General features: G+C 41.0%; 1 protein-coding gene across 1 annotated transcript in view; it reads left to right on the plus strand.

Moving 5' to 3' along the window:
* Positions 1 to 12,921, plus strand: part of Zswim6 (zinc finger SWIM-type containing 6) — a 170,468-nt gene that overhangs the window by 20,406 nt on the left and 137,141 nt on the right.

The following is a 12,921-nucleotide window of genomic DNA, read 5'->3' on the forward strand; positions in this document are numbered from 1 at the left end:
GATCCTTCCTCCAGGTGAGGGGTTACCAAGCACCCCTGACTGTTAGTGCCATCCTTTGGCCAATTCAGGAAACACTGAAATTGACTGTTAACATCTTTCTATCATCTGTCACTTCCGGAGTTTGCAGAGTAAGACCTGTTAGTGTTGACAACATACTTTCCAGGTGCCAGCCAGTAATCAGAAGTACTTCTGAGGTACATTTCATGATAATCCTCTCCAAAGATGTGTTAGTGGTGTCCAGCCTACACATAAAAGAAGAGCCTAGTGTTTTGAGCAGAAAGGGATTTAATATAAATAATTGGTTATAGTGTATTTGCAGGGACTTGGGGGCGGGAAAAGAGATGAGAGGTTAATGTCGGATCAGCAAGTAGATTTCACATGTGTTGATGTGTATGAGTGCATTGCGTAGCTGAAGCTTTTTTTCTTTTTCTTTTTTTCTTCCTTCCTTCCTTCCTTCCTTCCTTCCTTCCTTCCTTCCTTCCTTCCTTCCTTCCTTCCTTCCTTCTTTCTTTCTTTTTGAGATAGGGCTTCTCTATATAGTCCTGGTGTCCTGGAACTTATCTGTAGGCCTGGCTGGTCTCTGCCTCCTTAGTGCTGGGACTAAAGGTGTGCCACTGCTTGGCGCATAGGTGATTCTTGAGCACAAGAGGAGGAGATGTTACCAATATCCTGCACTATGGACTTGATGGAAGTCTCAGCTCCAGCTGCTCAGAAACCATCACAGATGATGCTGGATGATGTTGGGGGCCATCTTCAGTAGCTTGCTGCAGTGGTTGTGGGTACCACTTAAAACAGGAATTGAAGGTGTGTGTCATTCCCTCAGTTTCTTGTCACTGTAGCCATGCACAGAATCAAACTGGTAGACCCAATTGTCTGGGGAGTTTGGGATGTGCAGTTGATAGAGTTTCAGCCCAAGTACCACTTTTATCAATATACACGTGGAAACTGAGGCCTGGGGAGAAATCATGCAGTTCTAAAGTCAGGCAGAATTGGAATATGGGTTCAGGCACTACGGTTTCAGAGTCTTCACCCTTAGCTTCTTATTGTGCATCTAGATCTGCTAATTGGATTTTTTTTTTAATTGCTGAGCACGTAAATGAGTGACTGTTTCTAGTGATTTTTGCCTACTTAACACTTAATTTTCTTTTGATTGCTCTGGCACAGTTCTCTTTAGGTCGTCACTGATTTTGTGGCCAATACATGGTGTTTTAGCTTCTGTCTCTCCTCTATCATTCCTGGCTTTTAGTGCCCAGCCCGGCTTTTAAGGCCTTCAGCCTGACCACTGCAGTGCTGCCCTTGCCCATCTTCCTTCTTCTTGTGGAGACCCTTGCTTCCCTTTCTTCTTTCATCACACCTACGGCTTCTCTCAGACTGAATTGTAATTTAGATAGGATGCTTTTTAATATCTGTTTTTATTAAACACTAAGAAAAGTACCAAATATACTTTCTTGTGCCCTTTTCCCATCTCTGAGGAATCAGTGGATTCTCCTTGAGCAAGGAGGGAAGAGCAAAGGAACTGAAGGGGCGGGACTTCCTTTCCAACGCCTACCATCTGCCAGCTCTGAACTGCATGTTTTAAGTGCATCCGATACTCTAGGTGTGACATTGGTGGTTTCCCTTATTTTAATAATAAGAAACTCTGTGATGAATAAGTCATGGAGCTGGGGCTAGAACTCCTATCTGACTGACAGCCAGGGCTGTCTTTGGACCCCTGGGGGCAAGTGTCCATCTCACACAGTTAAAGTGAGGGGAGTTGCCAAGATCATCTTAAGACTGTTCCAGCTTTATGTTTAAAAACCACTTATGAGTGAGTACATGTGATAATTGTCTTTCTGGGTCTGGATTACCTCACGCAATATGATGTTTTCTAGCTCCATCCATTTGCTTGTAAATTTCAAGATATTATTTATTATTATTATTATTATTTTGCTGTGTAGTACTCCATTGTGTAAATGTACCATATTTTCCTTATCCATTCTTTGGTCGAGGGGCATTTAGATTGTTTCCAAGATCTGGCTATGACAAACAATGCTGCTGTGAACATAGTTGAGTCATGTTCTTGTGGCACGATTGAGCATTCCTTGAATATATACCTAAAAGTGGTTTTTAAACATAAAGCAAAGAAAAGCAGCCTACAGATCACAATTCCAGAGAACCTAGACAGCAATGAGGACCCTAAGAGAGAGACATGTGTAGATCTAATCTACATGGGAAGCAGAAAAAGACAAGGTCTCCTGAGTAAATTGGGAGCATGGGGACCATGGTAGAGGGTTGAAGGGGAGGGGAGAGACAGAGAGGGGAGTAGAGAAAAATGTATTGCTCAATAAAATCAATAAAAAAGACTGTTCCAGCTTTAATTCTCTTGTTTCCCCATTCTTAGTAACTTCCATACTGACAAAGGAAGTTGCCACCCTGCTCTAAGGAATGTTCTGCTTTATTAAGGCCAAGAATACAAAAATAATTGTAAGAAATCATGAACTAGGGCCAAAGACCTTTGAGGTAGTCATGATGATAGATCCTAGAAGTTTCAGGAACACCTTATTACCTTAACACGAGGCTGACCTTTTATTGACGAGCTCAGGATAATAACTTTGAAACAAATCCAGTCTAAACAGAGGGCAGCCCATCATCCATTACAGCTTCTGTTGAGAGCATTCGCCTCCACATCATTAAGAATACTCCCTTCATTACACGAAATTCAGTGGGAGGTTTGCAAGAAGGCAGTGAAGAACATAATAAAAATACAATCTCTGGTGAGACTTTGGTGCCTTTAGAAAACAAATAGCCCTGAAATATGTGGCCATCATGGGATTTTTTGGTGTAGTATCTTCACACATGCAGCTAGGTGGTTTAAGTGGCTATCAAAACCCTTTGTTGGTGTACAGTATCTATCATAAAATATCAAGCAGGTACTTCTAGTTGTGTGTCAGCGGAATGAATACATTTCCTGGCTCTGTAGGAAGCTTTTTACCCTCATTTCCTAGTAAGGGTTCTTTAGTCCTTTACTCCTTCACACCTAGCCTCCAAAAATGTGAGGTTGAGAGGATACACTGACTTTTACCTTTGACCGTTTTTGTTTTTTGTTGTGCTCTGCTTTTCTTGTATTAGGGGAAGTTGGAAGGGAGAGTGTCAGCTCCTTGATTTCTGTTTCCTTTCTGTGTCTCCCCCCTTTTGTGGTTAATGTCAACCCTTCCGAGTCTTCTATGTCCCTCTGCCAGGCTCAGCTCTGAGCTGCTGTAAAGAGGGCTCCTGGAGACAGTTATGGTGCAGAGAGGTTAACTTGATCCTGCAGCTTTGGAGGTTCCAGTATAAGGTTGGCCATATCTATGGCTTTGGCTGTTTGGTGGGCCTACTAAGATGGCAATGGTGAGACTCCTGTGGTTGGGCACACAGTGTATGTCATGGCCCAAAAGACTTAGTTTTTTTTTGTGTTGTTTTGTTTTGTTTTTTCGAGACAGGGTTTCTCTGCAGCTTTTGAGCCTGTCCTGGAGCTAGCTCTTGTAGACCAGGCTGGTCTCGAACTCAGAGATCCGCCTGCCTCTGCCTCCCAAGTGCTGGGATTAAAGGCGTGTGCCACCACCGCCCGGCCAAAAGACTTAGTTTTAAAAGCTCCAATTCATGTTCAACTTGCCCCATGACTTTGGTCTTGTGCAGGAATGCGTGGAAGAGGAGACTTCATCTAAAGTCAGATTAAAAAAAAAAAAAAAAAAAAAAAAAACAGGGTCCCACAGTCCTCAAGAACATCCTGACAGTGACCTGAGGACTCAGCAGAGGCCTCTAGCTAGTAAAGGTTCTTCTGCTCAGGTGTGCCGCCCTAGGAAGCAGGCTCTAACATGTGGATCTGTGGGGCACTTACTGAAGCTATAGCAGCCTGTAAGGGATGCTCTCTTCTCATGCTGCACTTCAAGTCTGACTGCCTTCCTGATTGCTTGTCTTTAAGTCTGCTTAGGTCTGGCAGTCATTTCAAGCCATTTTTAGACAGTCTTCCTTCAAAGAAGGGATCTACATCACAACAGAGTACACACACACATTACTATAAATAAAAAAGCTTCATAAGAAGAGACTTAATCTGTAAAGCATGCCTTGCTTGCTGATATTCTTAATAATACTTGCTCAGTTCCATTACAAAATGCTTTCTGTGACTGACAGCATTGAATTTTTTTTTTTGACCCATGAATGAATCATGACTGAATCACTATTTGCAAACACTGCTCTTAAGGCCAGTGTGTAGTTTTATAGATACCTTAGGTAATGGGGAGCTGCTGCCTGCCCAGTTGTTCAGAGACCATAAATATGAGGCAAACAAATAAATACAATGTAAAAAGAAGGAATGAAACGATCTTTGCTTCTCCCTGCATTAGGAAGTCAGACTTTCCTTGGATTGTATTCTTGTCTAGGTCACTGTTAGTCTAGGTGCTATCTGGATGACTGTCTTGCAAGTTATATTTTTACCTTTTTTTTGTGTGTGAGATCTGTACAAATGGAATTACTAATAATTTTAAAAGATGATTCAGTGAAATTAGTGTTCTCGGGTGGAAAATAAATACATTTTCTGTATATATTCCCCCTCATGAAAGCTGAATGTTTCAGATCAGCAGCTCTATTCCAATGAAGCTTCAGGAAATACTGTTTATCATGCTATAGATATTTATAACTGAGCCAAATAATTTAATGGTTAATTGGCATGTAGAAGTTCGGAAGGACACATAGATATCAAAATAGACCCAAAAATACTTTGGGCCAGGTATGATGGTTGCACACCTGTAGCCACAGCAATTGCCAGGCAATTGAGGCACGTGATCATGAGTTAGAAGCCATCCCGGAATACATAGCGCCTGCCATAGAAAACCAGACAAGGAGAAGCAGAAGAAAAGAAAACAACTACACTAATAATATGATTGTATTGATGTGGTGCTTGTACTTTAAGCCATTCCTGAGGGATTTTAAAACAAAGATTGTTGTTGGTTTTATTTTGTTTTGTTTTTTATCTTAATCTTGGGGGCCCAACACCCAGCTTCCAAGTAAATACATGGAGGCTCATTCTTACTTATACATGTCCGGCCTTAGCTTGGCTTGTTTCTAGCCATCTTTTCGTAACTTACATTATCTCTATTATCTTTTGCCTCTAGGATTTTACCTTTTTCTATTTTTGTTTTATTTTTTTTTTTACTTCTTCTTTCGTGTCTGGCTGTATGGCTGACCCCTGATGTCCTCTCCTCCTCTTCTTGCTCCTTGATCTTTTCTTCTCAGATTTCTCCTTATTATTTCTCTCTGCCTGACAGCCCGCCTATCCTTTCTCCTGCCTAGCTATTGGCTGTTCAACTCTTTATTAGACCAAGCAGGTTCTTTAAACAGGCAAAGTAACACAGCTTCACAGACTTAAACAAATGCAACATAAAGAATGCAACACATCTCTGCATCATTTAAACAAATGTTCCACAGCATAAACAAATGTAACACATCTTTAATTAATATCCTATAATGCTAGGTAATAAATATAATCTGGAAGTTAAAAACATGAAATTTGCTTCTGTCCTTTATAGTTTGTAGCCCAGCTTCTTGGATGAAGAGTGGGTAACTTACTGAACTTTGAAAAACGTTTAGAAATGGTATAGTTTCTGTAATGAGTAGACATTCTAAGGATTTTTCAGATTTGACAGTTTTTCTTATTTTTCTATGTTGTCTGTCTCCATATTGTGTGCTTTTATTTTAATCTATCTAGTGAATACTTGCTTTCATGGGAAACAGTGTGCTCATGTCCTCTTCTACTACTTAGTGGTTTGCAGTCCCTACATTTGTCTGTTGGGCTTATCCCTGAAAGGCTGGAGTTGGTTCTCTTTGCTGATTTGCCAGAGCAAATGATTTGCATATGCAGCTAGCATGGGGATGGATGGCATCCAGAAGTGTCTGTCACATCTCCACCTTAGCTATTGTGTCTACGCAATATCTCAGTTCCTCTTCCATACAGTACCCTGGCCCTCAAACCTGCCTTGTTTCATTAGTCCTCCCTCCCTCCCTCCCTCCCTCCCTCCCTCCCTCCCTCCCTCCCTCCCTCCATCATCTTATCTTTGGTGTTCTTCAAATCTTATAAAGAAACCAAAATAAGCAGAGAATTTAGAAAAGTAAAGATTGGACATATGGTACTTACATGTTGAAGGTTTTCTTTTAATTACTGAGGAGGACTCAGAATCATCTCTGACAACCTACTATTTTATTTGTAGAAGTCAGAAAGTCTGGCCGTGTGCTTTTCCAGTTTATAGTGCATTTTAAAGCATAGTAAAGGTAAAGGAGAAGGAACCAGTAGCTGAGTGGGGCTTGATTAAGTGACAGCCTGAGAATGGAAAACATTAAAAAATGAGAAAAAAATTAAGGTTCATTGAAAGCTATTTGAGGCCACTTGGTATGGGGCCAGAGCCCCAAATATGTCATTGTCCCCTGAGGAGTCACTGCTGCTGCTGACTGTGATCGCTGAACTCTGTGGAAATCACTCAGTCGCTGCTTTCTAAGAATCATGTTTGCTCTTCACAACCATTCCATGACAACAGAGGAAGTGTGCTGGTATTTATTTACTTAATTTATCTCCTCAGTGTTTTATGGCACTGTCGAGGGCTTTACCTGGGCTTTAGAAATGCCCTACCAAAGGGCTGAATCCCCTACCTTTGAAGCAGGGTCTTATTAGGTGGTCCAGTTTGACCTTAGACCTGAGAGTGCTTCAGCTTCCTGGAGTAGCTGGGATGACAGGCCCGCATAGTGCTTGACACGGAATGTCTTTTGGTGTCCCGTTGAGAAACGTAAGACCTATATTCTCCCAACATTGATCACTCAGCTGTGAGTTAGGTTTGAGTCCCGAGAAATTCAAGTCTCTATTATTTATTAATTCGGTATCTCAAGCCCGCTCAAAAGAACAGGTGGAGTACAGAAACCATGTAGTGTAGTTGGTGGGCTATCTAGATTCAGGTCCCTGTGAAAGATTTTTGTCTCCACGCTGATAACATATAAAGCTGCTTTGTACCAACACCACAGGCCTGTTGTGAAGCCAGTGAGATACTGTATGTAAATCTCTTTGTGTCTAGCTGCTCATGAGAAGAGCTCTGCTCAGTTTTATATAAAATACAATGCTGAATCATTCATCACAGACATACCAACGATTGTCCATATTTTAAGAAAATAATCAATTGCAGAAATTGAACTCGGGTTCGCAGAGCAAGCACCTTTATCTACCATGATACCTAGCCATTCTGGAGTTTTCAGTCTTAGAATCTAATGCAATTAAACAAAGAATCATTGCTAATTTCAATCTTAGTGTCTGCCCTACTCTTCTGACAGCGTGGTGTTGAGTTTTCATTCACTCATATTGGAAGAGGTATAAATGGGACAACTAAAGTCTCATTAGTCACAGTAATCACAGACTGTCACTCGAGTAAACATGTACAGGGGTGTTCAACTTCCAAGATACCTTTGTAAGACACTTAGAGTCTTCTGAGAGCCTCTCTAAGTAATAGAAAAACTCCAAACTTACACTCAAGTCACCTAAACCCGAGTCACTGAATATTCAAGTCCGGCCAGTGATACAGAATACACTTATTTATTGTAAAGTAAATCAATCAATCTTTAGTCACATAAAATGGTGGCTGACACATGGTGCTCACCTCCTGGAACATACAAGGGTTTATTTGACTCTGACTCAGTGTTCAAATTAGCTAATTCTGCAATAATAACTTGACTTCCACTCACCAGTGCTCAAAGATAAGTTTGATTGAACTAAATCCTATGCAAGTAAGTTCCCCCAGAGAACGAGGTACTTAGCTCACCAAGACACAAACAACATTTGCTATTAAAGTTACTGGTCTTCATGTCTGAGAAGGGGAGGCAGAAATACATAACCTATATGCAATACCGATGAGGTGACGACATATCATTAAAAACTCCAATGAATATGTGCTGAAATATGTCTTCAAAGGCATCACAGATACAGTGCTGTTTATTGAAAATAAAATATATGTAGACCTTTCATCGTTGTGTAAAATCCTGCTTCTTTGCACACGTGTGTCACTTCACATTCAGCCAGCCTAGTAGGTGTCATACTACCATCACAGTAGGGACAAGCTAGGCTTAAGTTAATCACCAAAGTTCACACAGCCCCTCAGGGCCAGGGCAGAAATACACTTGAAGACACACTCGTTGGCTTCTCCCTGTTGGTGGGTCTCCAGCTGCAGCATGATCCAAGGGGGGGCCATGTGATGACATTCCAGACTGGAGGCCTTCCTTGATAGAGCTGGCTGGCAATAAGAGCAGGTCATCCATTGCTACACAAGGCAAACTGATTTTCTGCTGAACCAAAGCCTAGTCTTTTAAAAAAGAATTTATTTATACACGGAGGAGCAAACATAGACGAGAACCAAAGAATAGAACTGACTCCTGCACGTTGTCCTCTGAGACGGACAGCCCTCTACTCCCCATGGCTGATGCCCGCATCCACAGCAATAATAAATACAATAGAAGTTAGATTTCTTAGGTAAAGACTGACAGACACTTCTCCCCTAAGTAAGTACTGGGAAATGAAGGCTGTAGATGAGTGGTTCTCAACGCCTCTAATGCTGGGACCCTTGAATACAGTTCCTCATGTGCTCACTGTATAACTGTAATTTGTTACTGTTACAAATCATAATGTAAATACCTGTGTTTTCCGATGGTCTTCGGTGACCCCATGAAAGGGTTGCTTGATCTCTAAAGGGGTCAAGATCCACAGGTTGAGAAACCACTGCCATATATAAACCAGATAAGGAAACCCCAACTTAAAACTTAAGTGAATTCTGGGATAACTTCTAAGGCCCAAGGTGAGCTCCCATCATGTGCATATATTTTCCGGGTCTCAATTTTGGGCCTGTGCTGTATGGAGCAGCTTGTCTGAGATGGTCTTGTAGTTGCAATGGAACTGTCATTCTGTGGAAGGTTTCAGAGGATACACAACTTTCTGTTCTTTATGGCTGGAACATGTCTAGTCAAGTACTTGTGAACTCCTCCTGTTTCTGAAAGTTTCATTAAACTATTAGAAGTAAAGAAATCATATTATAGACATTATAATATACCATTATCTGAGCGTAGATGATGGTAGTGGTTTTTCTGGTTTTATTTTCCTTTGTTTTAAAGGGTTTCATTATCTGTTCATTTTTGTTTTGCTGTTGATTTAGAACTACATTCACATTTTTCCTGTTAAACATGCTACAATGATTTAATGACTAATAAACTGCTGGTTTATTGGATTTTATTTGACCGTTGTCTTGCTTTGTCCTTTTAGCTGGCTTCCAAGTTTCTTCTTTCCTGCAGTGTTCATCCCGTTAGGACTCCCCTTCACCGTGCCCGGCGTGTCATGTTTGCTCTTGTTTGCTCTTAGGTTTCTGGGGGGGGGAATGGGGCTAAAGGGCATGTTGGATGCGTTGATGGGCCCCCCCCCACTGCTTGGTAGTTCTTGTACTATCACACTGGATAGTTTTAAAGTTTTGCCACATTAATAGCAAAATACGTTATTTTATTGGGAGACTATAGGGAGGTATTCAGAAGCTAGAACATTTTCCCACCTGTTTGCATATTTTTCATGTTTTCTGTTTTGTGGATTTTGTTCTTGCTCTCCTTCCCACTGATGGGTAAAGGTTTGTAGTGAGTCTTGGTGGTGCTGAGGGCCACAGTGCTGATGAGGGGCACAGTGAGGGCCACGGTGCTGCTGAAGGTCACAGTGAGGGTCATTGTTGATGAAGGTCACGGTGGTGCTGAGGGCCATGGTGCTGCTGAGCAGGAGCTCTACACACATGGTTGGCCAGAGTCTCCACATCTGCTCTGCCCCCAGGGGTGAGTGTGAAGTGTGGCCAGATGCTGTCACCTTGCTGGATTTTAGGACACTGGGAAGATTTTACTTTGATTAGTTGTTTTTTTTTCTTTTTAAATTTCTAGATTTTATTATATATAATTTTCCCTGCCTTTCCTGGATTTTATTTTTTCCTTAGTTTTTTGAGACAGGGTCTTAACAAAGATTGGCCTGATCTCCTGGTCTTCTTGCTTAGTCTTCCTGCCTCCTCTCAGGCGCTGAGGTCATGGGTGTGAGCACCCACACCTGGCTCCTGGAGTTCATCACTCAGTTCTGTATTTCTTCTAGTTAATAAGTTCTCTTCTCTTTCCGCTTACTTACATGTTTTGTATTTTAAACTCTTAAAATTGATGTCCCTAGATTTCTGTGTCTATTATGAAGGTATAAAAATATTCATCAGAAATAAAAATTCCACTTTTGAATGTTAAAGTTGGTACTATTTGTAGCACAACCAAAAGTTTCAAAATTTGTTACACGATGGTGTTTAAATAATTGTTAACACTTTGACCTGCGGCTTTTATTTTTGACAAAACATACAGTTCTGAATTATTAGGAATATTAGCTGCTACTTGGTATGATGCTTGTTAGCTTTGGGTAAGTATCAGAAGTTATGTCTGTTCAGAAAAGTTGTTCCAATATTTATTTTTTTCTTCTAGGTGACTTTTCCACAGGAGTCTGTATCTCAGGATCACATGGTGTTATTGAGTGTCCAGGGGACAATTGGGGGGCAGTCTGTTAAATCTTTTGCCTCAAGATAAGACCATTAGGTGTGCTGTGTGTGATCCTCAAGGGGTGTAAATAACCAGGCTGTAGTCAGCATTTTTTATTTTTATTTCGAGGTATGTCTGAAACCTTTGCTTCGTAGACAGATCACAGGAAGCTTACCTACTGGAAGCACACGTTTGTCACCTGATTATGTTGAGAAAATATATTTCAGACTTTACAGGTTAGTGGGTGAACATTGGCCACATGAACTTTAAATTCTCATTCTCTTTTGAATAGAATAGTGTCCTAAAAATTCCCTTGTGGCTTAAATGTAAGCAGATCTTCTGTGTGAATTCCCCTGTGTCTGCTGAAGAGTTGGTCTTGTTGGTTTATGAATTCACTGAAGGAGGGTGGCTCATCCATAGTACTACCTTAAGACTGTCCTTAGAACTGAGTGCTGTCCTGTTTGCTCTCTGTTTTCTAGGGCATTGAAAGAATGAGTGTTTCCCCTTTCAGTTGTAGTGCATAGATAGCACTTTGAATGTCAGTCTTTTAGACTAGGCAGTCTTCTTTGGGTTAGGGGTACATAGCTCAAGGATAGAGCATGTTCTTAACACATGAGGTTCAATTCCCACTATGAGCTCTTTTTGTTTGTTTTTTAAAAACCCTTGTTTGATTTCAAGTCTTTCCATTCCATTGTTTTCCCTCAGTATCCTGTTTTTTTTTATTTTTGTATTTAAGTTACTGAATTAATATATTCAGTTTATACCTTCTTCCATTTTGCTCGTCTGTCTCTTCTGTGTTCCGCTACTCCACTGAACCTGTGGAAGTGCTGTCGTTGCTGAAGGTAGCGAGGCCTTCTCATTCATCTTTCTGTTAGAAGCTGACATCTCTCAGCAAGACTCCTGTGTAACAAGACCACTCTTGTAGCAAGTCTTTACTTGAATTTCATAAATCCAAGCTTTTCTGGTTTTCAACGTATTTCCTGGCAACCCCAGCCTTCTCAGTAAGGCTCTCCACTTGGATACACTTTCCTGGGCCCTTTTCAATTTTCATCTACTCTCAAGAAACCATGTGCCAGCTTCAAATGTTTACTTTCTTGAGCAACAGACTCCCGGGGTCCAAAACTGTTCACTGTACTTCTTTACTTATCACATTTGTGATTCTCGCTTAACTATTTTTCTTCCAAATCTGCCTTTGCCTGCTCTTCCCCCAGTTCTGTAAATGCTACCACTATCCACTGAGTTGTTCAAGCCAGAAAGTTACCGCTGTCTTACCATTTCTAATTCCTCCACCCCCAATATCTTTTTGGTGAATTTTCTCCACCCATCTTGCTACTGTTCCGGAGTCCAGTTCCGATGGCTGGGTCTTTGCAGAGCCTTGTGATTGCTCTGTCCTTGCTTCTGTGCTGATGATTGTCCTCTGTGCTGGACTTAGAGTTCGACCTCAAAGATAGGCTCTCTTACCTATCTTTGAGGTCGAACTCTAAAATTCTTACTGCTGCCTTTCATTTGCTGGCCCTGTCTTCTTGCTTTATCTTACTTCATGCTGCCCTTCCCCTTCAACAGGGCATGTTTCTGTTTTGAAATTAAGATTTTTAGTATTAAAATTCTAGGATATAAAAAACATCAGTGTTTTGATGTTGAAACACCCCCCCCTTTTTTTTTTTTAAAAAAGAAAGCTTATTTTGGCTTAAAATTTGTCTTAGTTAGGTTTCTATTGTTGTGAATAGACACCATGACCACAGCAACTCTTATAAAGGAAAGTATTTAATTGTGCTGCCTTGCTTACAGTTCAGAGGTTTAGGTCATTTTCATCATGGCGGAGAGCAAAGCAGCATGTAGGTAGACATGGTGTAGAGAAGGAGCTGATCACAGGCAACAACTTGTGGTCTGAGACACTGGGCGTGGCTTGAGCCTATGTAAGACCTCAAAGCCCGCCCCCACAGTGACACAGTTTCTCCAACAAGGCCATAACTAATTCAGCAAAGCCACAGCTCCTAATAGAGCCACTCTCTTTGGGGGACATTTTCTTTCAAACCATCTAACAATTTAAAAATTTAATTGTTTTTAAGGTATTTTTAAAAGTTCGTTTAATTTTATGTGCATTGGTGTGAGGTGGTCAGATTCCCTGAAACTAGACTAGTTATAGAGAATTGGTAGCTGCCACGTGGATGCTGGGAATTGAACCTGGGTCCTCTGGAAGAGCAACTAGTGCTCTTAACTGCCGAGCCATTTTTCCAGCCCCAATTATGTAGTTTTTAATATTATAATTACATTACTTCCCCCTTCCCTTTCATTTCCTCCCTTAACACCTTCCTGTATACCTTTCCTTAACTCTCTTTTAAATTGATC

The sequence above is a fragment of the Arvicola amphibius genome, chromosome 3 (assembly GCF_903992535.2).
Source record: "Arvicola amphibius chromosome 3, mArvAmp1.2, whole genome shotgun sequence".
NCBI classification, from domain to species: domain Eukaryota; kingdom Metazoa; phylum Chordata; class Mammalia; order Rodentia; family Cricetidae; genus Arvicola; species Arvicola amphibius.